At 50.4% G+C, this 8,003-nt stretch overlaps 1 long non-coding RNA gene across 2 annotated transcripts; it reads right to left on the bottom strand.

The window, feature by feature from the left end:
• Positions 1-2,191: 2,191 nt before the first annotated feature.
• LOC131482900 (uncharacterized) lies at positions 2,192-3,041 on the bottom strand. 2 transcript variants are annotated; one of them, XR_009247396.1, is made up of 2 exons: positions 2,956-3,041; positions 2,192-2,825 (listed from the first exon to the last, which is right to left on the bottom strand). It is a non-coding gene; the product is annotated as an uncharacterized LOC131482900 (long non-coding RNA). The 2 variants fall into 2 exon arrangements; XR_009247395.1 differs by having other exon boundaries at positions 2,968-3,036.
• Positions 3,042-8,003: the final 4,962 nt, after the last annotated feature.

The following is an 8,003-nucleotide window of genomic DNA, read 5'->3' as shown; positions in this document are numbered from 1 at the left end:
GCTCTGGCTGCTCAAGCAGTCGGGATGCTTTTTTTCCTCAGTGCATTAGAAAGTCAAGATGACAAAGTCAGCCCTGAAGTGTGTCTTCATCTAAACCCTTGGTTAGTGAAGTCATTCGAGTCCATGTGTGTGCTCAGATGTGTTGACTGATCCCAGTTTGTGCCTGAGCGTCCCTAGTCCGAAACGTCCCAGGATCCGAGGCTCCTGGGGCATCGACACGATGCCACAGTGCAAAATCCCTCAACATGAACTTTGGGTGCAATTCCCTTCAGTCTGTGTGTATGAAGGAGTATCAAAGATGTATCTGAAACCAGTGAATTTCATGTTTAGATACTGGTCCCATTCCTCAAGATAGTTCCAATCATCTGGGCCCAAGCATTTTGGACAAGGGAATATTCTGTCTGTACTTAAATTCTTAAAACTTGTTTTCTAATGTAACAAACGTTGCCTGTAAAGACTTTTCCACAACTCAATAATGAGACTGAAAAAAGGTTACATAAGAAAAATTATCAGAAAATGAAGTTTGATTTGTGCCATTGTTAAAATCAACTAATGTAGATGTCTCTGAAATGTTTTGAATTGGATTTTTGTCTCAGAACTGTTACATAATAAATAATTCCTGTATCCTCCAGCTAACTGTCCTGTCCTGGCGCCTGACTACTCCAGAGCAGCAGGAAGCTACGTGACGGGTGACCTGTGGTGCCTGTCCAGCCTCCCCGCCCAGTTGAACACAGGAAGGAAGGAAGTTTCTCCCCTGCCACTCCCCCTTGTTTCTACAAAGCCCTGGGGAGCACCAGAACTTGGCTGGGGCTCTCACCCCAGAGAGCCAGGCCCTGGGGCTGCTAGGCACCAGCTGCCCAGCCAGGAAGGCATGTGGCCAGAGCCTCATCCATGCCAGGACGTACCTGCTGGGACCCTACTTTCTCCTTGCTCCTCCAGAGGCCTCTGCCTCCTGGGAGCCTCCCTGAGCTGGTGAGAGGGTACTGGGTTTCGAGGAGTTGGCAGGGTAAGAGGGACCAGGGCTGATTCAGGAGCGGCTGCACAGCTCAGGCAGAAGTCCCTGGAGCAAGTGGTGCTCCTCTCCCACACTGACTAGGCCTCTTTCACAGACGCCTCTGCCTGGGCCCCTGTCCTGGTGGCAAGGTTCTGTCCAGACCTCCCCGAGCATGTCCACTTGACCACACCAGTCCCATGGAGACAACAGACCTGGTGCTCCACACTCCTGTGAGGCAAGTTGCAGTCCTGGCCCCTCCCAGCCACAGAGCAGGGTTCCAGGGCCTGGTTCCCCTTGCTGGTTTACTCCCCAAATGACAGCAACATCCAGGGTTGGACCAGGCTGTGAAGCTAGCAACCATATCTCACATGGGTGACAGGGGCCCAGGCTCTTGGGACATCTTCTGCTTTGCCCGGCACCTTAGCAGAGTTGGATTGGAAGCAGGGCAGCCAAGACTTGAATTGGATTCGATGTTGCAGGAGGCAGCTTAACCTACTGACCTTCCATGCTGCCCCTCTCCCTGCCTCCAGCTTGGTTTTCATTCTGTCTTGCCAGCTGTGGGCATCATGCAAGTTCCCCCTGGGACCTGGCAGGGCACCCATTCTTTACCTGATATTTCTGCACATCTGCCTACATCCCAAGCACTAGCTCCTCCCCAAAGCGACCACTCTGGGCGGCCAGGCCAAGTCACAGCTGCCCTCCTCCCACCACCCACTCCTGTTCCCCAGGGGCTTCCCACAGCCCTGGGCCAGCCTGCCAAAGGGGCTGGGGTGGAGGGGAACAGCAAAACTGTCATGGGGGTTGCTTCCCACTGCCTGCCACTCCATTTCTGGGGAACTGAGAGGAGCAGCCAGGGGCAGAGCACAAGCTGCCCATTTTTCTCATCCAAGCCTGTTCCAGCAGCAGCTCAGGGAAAGCACAGAGCTGGGGACGAGGGTCACTGTGCCCAAAAGGCCATGTCTGACCCTGAGCCCCTCCAGCTTTGGCTGCACCCCCTCACTGCCCTGAGCCTGCCTCAGGGGTGCTGGGCCTGTGGGTTCCCCTCTGCCTGCCTCCTCCTCCTCCCCACCCACTGCAGTCTCCTTTGCCTTGGCTGGGACATCAGCATCAGAACTGGGGCTTACTGAATTCCACAGAGCTAGTATGAAAACCCAGACAGCTTCTCCCGGGCGGCAAAGGAAGTTCTAGAAAAGATGATTGTTTTAATCTAGGCAAGATTTATATCGGTATTGGAAGCATTTGGCAAGGTCCTCTGCAGAGCATAAATGTGGCCAGGGGTCAGTGTGGCTGCTCCAGCCCCGATGGCTCAGAAGGGCACCTAAGGACACAGCCACCCACGTAACTCCCCGGCCTCAAAAAGAAAATGGGTCATTTCTGTTAACATGTTTCATCTCGCAGGTGAAGGCCCAGGGGGCAGAAGGATGGGGAGAAGAGGTGGCCTGATGGCCCAGGCACAGAGGGCTGAGTGTTGGCGGAGCGCCCTCTGGTGGTGGCATGGTGATAGCGATCTCTGGGTACTGCGAGGTGCTCCTGGCCCCAGGGGTGGCCTGGCCTTGGGTGGGTGCCCAGGGTGAGAGATATCTTGAGCTCTTGTCTTTCAGTGAGGCCTTGGGAGAAGGTACAGGGGTAGGCCTCTGCGCAGGAGTGGTGGGTGGGCGCTGGGCAAGGGGAGGAGTCCCCTGCATGCCCTCATGCTGAGGGCGGGACTCCTGGGGCACGCCTTCCATGGGGGCCTCCCATGGGCAGTAGGTGATTTCTCCAGTTATCTCGTTTTCCCAGAAAATTGTATCGAGAGGCTTCGTCCCCGGTGCGAACTGACTTCTGGACATATCTGGGAAGGAGACAAGCAAGTCAACAGGCATATCCTGCAGGTTCCCTCCCATGGGGTGGGGTCTTAGAGGTCAGTCCACACAGTACCACCAATCCCCGTCTCCTCCGCCCCCAGCACTAATCTTTGGAACCTGGAAACACACGGACGTGTGTGGCCACAGAGACGTTGTTCGATCTACAGCACGGCCCTTAAACGAGGGGTGTCATCCCGGAAGTCAGGGTCTCACTGTCCAATCACTTGAGTGAGCTTTTCTCGGACCAGGTCCAGGGAAGATGCTGCGGGGCACAAGTAAGGTTCGATGTGTGAAAAAGAACCTGCCCTGTCACCACTGCCTTGATGCTGGAAGGGGCTGAGGAGGAGCCAAGAGCAAGAAATTCTCGGGGTGGGTGTCAACTTGAGTGGCAAGAAAGCCAGCGTCCTTTGGGACCCGCGTTGTGCACAGCGGGTTAAGGTAAGCCAGCATGCCGGGAGTGCTGCTCCTTCCTGCCCCAGCTGGCTGTTCCCTAATGCGTCTGGAAGCAGACAGAGTGCTCCGGTGCTTGGGCCCCAGCCGTTCACGTGGGAGATGGAGATTCAGCTGGCCCAGCCCAGTCGTGGGTAAACTGGTAGATGAAGGCTCCCCTCCCCCGCAACACACTCCCCCCTAAACAAAGGGGTGGGAGGAGCAAACTCAACAGAGCCAATGAGGTTCTGTAAAGGCCCCGATAAAAACACTGAATACCAACCTCCCAGCTCTGAGGGGCACTGCTCCTAGCAGTGACATCTGTGGCTGGTAGGGTGGCAACAGAACACATACGTACCATGTGGGCACTGACCCTAGGGTCAGCACAGGACAGGGGCTGCAACTGGGCAATTCTGCCTCCAGCTTGCTCCCTGCTTCACCCCCGACAATGGACGTAGTGACGCTGCCCCAGAGGAAGGCCAAGGTCGGCTACAAGAGACGCTGGGCAGCAGGAGGCAGCATCCTACCGGACACTCTGGCTTGCTCTCTGGGTAGAGGCCGTTTCACCACTACCACACCCCACCCCGGGGAGCTCCACAAGGCCATGGGGAGGTCAGCACAGCCTACAGAGATTCCCTAAACCACAGCGGATGGAGTGCTGGCCAGGAACCAGGGGGCTACACAGGTCTGAGCAGTTCAAAGCTCACCTTCTGGAAGCTTCTGGCTGGGGTACAGGAGTCTGTGGAGAGTTCTGGAGGGCAGGAGGAATGATGGAAGGCTTGAGGCGGCTCCTAGCAACCTGGGCATTGTGGTGTAAGGCCCCTCCGCCCTCCCTCAAAGGCTGCACTCGGCCTGGACAGGCCAGAGCTCTCCGGAGCGGCAGCACGTCCACCTGCTCCAACACTCTAAGTCACAGTGCCCAAACCCATGACCCAGGGCCATTTCTGGCATCCCATTGCCTTCCCTTCCCACTGGTATGACCGCTGAAATACCTCAACATCTAACATTGCTATCAATTCCCGTTCAGGTGTCTATAATCCTTTCTCGTATTTTTTTTAAATTTAGAATTGATGTTGTGCTACACTGCTTGGGATGCTTGCATCCGTACTGGAGTGCCAGGGTTTGAGTCCCTGCTCATTCAGGCAAGGGTGATGATGGCTCAGGCACGGAGGCCCCTGGCTCCCACACCTGCCTGCAGCAGCCAACTGGGGAGTGAACCAGCAAACTGAACGTATGTCTCTGCATCCACCTACCTACCTCTATCCCTGTCTTCTCTCAGGACTGCTTTTTAAAATAAATACATCTTTTTTAAATAGAAAAAAGTTATTTATTTTTAAATATAAAAAACTTTATTTTAAAAAATACATCTTTTATATTTAAAAAAAAGCCGCAGCTGAACCAATCCAAAGCCAGGAGCCAGGAGCTTTTTCCAGGTCTCCCACATGGGTGCAGGGTCCCAAGGCTTTGGGCCGTCCTCGACTGCTTTCCCCGGCCACAAGCAGAGTTGGATGGGAAGTGGTCAGCCGGGACACGAACTGACACCCATATGAGATCCCGGCACATTCAATGAGAGGATTTAGCCACTAGGCTATTGTGCCAGGCCCACAAATACAGGCATCTTAAAAAACTTAAAAAAAAAAAAAAACTGGGCAGGGCAGACATTTGGTCCAGACACTGGTGAGGATGCTCATAGCAGACATCTGAGCTCCTGGGTTCAAGTCCTGCTCCTGCTCCAGCCTGCTGATAATGGAGCCTCTGGCGAGGAGTAGTGGGATGACTCAAGCAACTGGATCCCGTCACTCACAGGGAAGACCTGGATTGAGTTTCCAGCTCCTGGCTTTGGGTCGGCCTCAGCCACTGCAGTCATTTGAGGAATAGATAAAAGCTCTTTCTCATGGGGCCGGCATGGTAGTATAGCACGCAAGTCCTCCACCTGTGGTGTGGCATCCCATACGAGTGCCAGTTCTGGTCCTGGCTGCTCCATGTCCAATCCAATGCCCTACTTACGGCCTGACAAAAGCAGCAGAAGATGGCCCAAGTCCTTGGGCCCCTACACCCATATGGGAGACCTGGAAGAAGCTCCTGGCTCCTGGCTTTGGATTCTCCCAGCTCCAGCTGTTGCAGCCATTTGGGGAAGTGAACATTAGATGGAAGATCTTCCTGTCTCCTTCTCTCACTACAACTGCCTTTCAAATAAATCTTTTTCTTTTTTTCTAAATCCTCTGTTTCTATTTGCCTATACAATTTAAAAACTTAAAAACAAGAAAGTAGGGAAAAGGAATGGGCACTTGGCTTAGTGTTTCAAGATGCCACTGAAGATGTCCGATTCTCATTTTTACAGTACCTGACCCCAGCTCCAGCTGCAGACTCTGGCTTCCTGCTTGAAGTGAACTCTGGGAGGTGACAGGTGACAAGCAGCTGGGTCCCACGCTGTGGGAGAGCTGCATTGAGTCCCTGGCTCCAGTGCAGGCCTGGTGGTTGTGGGCTTTTGGTCTTAGAGTCTAAAATCCAAAAACATGAACATGTCAAAAATATAATCTAGGAAAAATAAGTTTAAAAATTTTGTAAAGGCATTTAGTTATATTTTTAAAAGGGATTTACTTGAGAAATGTACAAAGAACAGGACATTTCATAGGCTACTTTATACAATAAAATAAGTAATAATGACACACATTTTTCCAAGTATGACAGTCACACAGGTACAATTATGAGCAAACAGCATCCATAAATATTCTGAGATGAAAATATCTAAGGATGTGTTGCTGTGGTTGGTAGCTGTGTGAGCCCAATCTTCCAAAGGACAAAAAGGATCCGAACTTGCCTTGAGTGAACAGCTTCCCAAGAGCCAGCGTTGTGAGAAAACTGTTCTTTCATAAACACAGATGTACAAAAAGGATCTCTCTTGTACGCATATACACAGCGTTCCCTTACAAATGGGCCTTGTAATAATCGACTTTTGCAGATTTGAAAAAAAGCATAAAACAAACAGAAATTCCCTAAAACGGCTTTATACAATTTACACCTCTAGGATCAGAAATGACACAAAGATGAAATACATGAAATGGCCAATTGTAAAAAGAAAAGAAAAATGCTAGCAACTTAAAATACTGAGAAAAAAAAGATGGAAAATGGAATTAGTGAGTATGTAGAAGACTGTTTAAAATAAACCTCAACATCCCTACATTAATTGCAACATATCTGTGTGTGTGTGTGTGTGTGTGTGTGTGTGTGTGTGTGTGTGTGTATGCAGATTTTATATAAGGAGCTTGTTCATGTGACTAGGGAGGTCATTGGATCCAGAAGTGCAGAGTAATGCCTGGCACAATGGCTCAGTGGCTAAAGCCTCACCTTTCATGCTCTGGGATCCCATACGGGCACCAGTTCATGTTACAGCAGCTCTCTGCTTGTGGCCTGGGAAAGCAACAGAGGATGGCCCAAAGCCTTCCATGTGCAAGACCTGGAAGAAGCTCCTAGCTCTTGGAGTCAGATTGGCTCAGCTCTGGACATTATGGTCATAGGGGAAGGAGACAGAAGATCTTTCTGTATCTCCTTCTCTCTGAAAGTCTGCCTTTTCAATAAAAAATAAATAAATCTTAAAAAGAAGAAAAAGTAGTGAACAAGCTGGATGAAGACCTGGAAGATCAAATACTCCAATTACAGCTTGAAGACCATATAATGTGGAATGAGGAAGCATTAATGTTACAGATGAAGTTTGTTGGGGAATTCTCTCTTCCTCAGGTAGTTCTAGACTTTTGTTCTACCCAGGTCTTTCTATTTTATGCAGGTCCCTAATCAACTGGATGAGGCCCAACAACATCATAGGGTGTCAGCCTGACTCAGTCCATCAATGTTAACTTTACCCAAAAACACTTTCCAAAAACACCTTTGTCTGAATCACTATTATGAGCTGAAAATTAGCTAAAACTGCAGGGCAGTCCATCTGAAAGCCAGTTTGGTGGGAGGAGACTCTACAGAATTTACTATAAAATTCAAAATTTGAAATAAAAATTTTAAAAAAACAGCTTGGATCTTGTACAATGGCTCAGTGACTAAATCCTTCCCTTGCACGCATGCGGATCCCAATGGGCACCAGTTTGTGTCCCAGCTGTTCCGCTTCCTTCCAGCTCCCTGCTCGTGGCCTGGGAAAGCAGTAGAAGATGGAGAGAAAGAGACATTGAGAGAAATATCTTCAGTCTACTGGTTCACTCCCCAAGTGGCCGCAATGGCCACAGCTGAGCTCCACCCAAAGTCAGGAGCTAGGAACTTCTTTCAGGTCTCCCACACAGGTGCAGGGTCCCTAGGCTTTGGGCCATCGTCTATTGCTTTCCCAGGCCACAAGCAGGGAACTGGATGGGAAGTGGAGCACCCAGGATATGAATCGGCACCCATATGGGATCCCGGAAGATGTAAGGTGAGGATTTAATCACTAGGCTGTTGCACCAGGCCAGGCTAACAGCTTTTACCCCATAGGTCGAAAAACTAATATAAGACACATGACAGTTGCTGCACAACATTGTTTTAATTATGCCAGAATCGGGAGAATAGCTATAGAATGGATTCAGGAAACTGTTTGGCCTACTAAGATGGATGTTAAAACTCCACTGAAATATCCGACTTCCATAGGCACACACTCTGGGGAACCACAGCATTTTGAGTCTTCTGTCATTAGAACCAGGGTCTAATCCCAGGAAATCCTGATTTTTGCTCTTCCCAACACACTATCATTGCTGTAATTA

The sequence above is a fragment of the Ochotona princeps genome, chromosome 21, assembly GCF_030435755.1.
Source record: "Ochotona princeps isolate mOchPri1 chromosome 21, mOchPri1.hap1, whole genome shotgun sequence".
In the NCBI taxonomy this organism is placed as follows: domain Eukaryota; kingdom Metazoa; phylum Chordata; class Mammalia; order Lagomorpha; family Ochotonidae; genus Ochotona; species Ochotona princeps.
The sequence above is the reverse complement of the archived record's forward strand: the minus strand, read 5'-3'. Positions and strand labels throughout refer to the sequence as shown.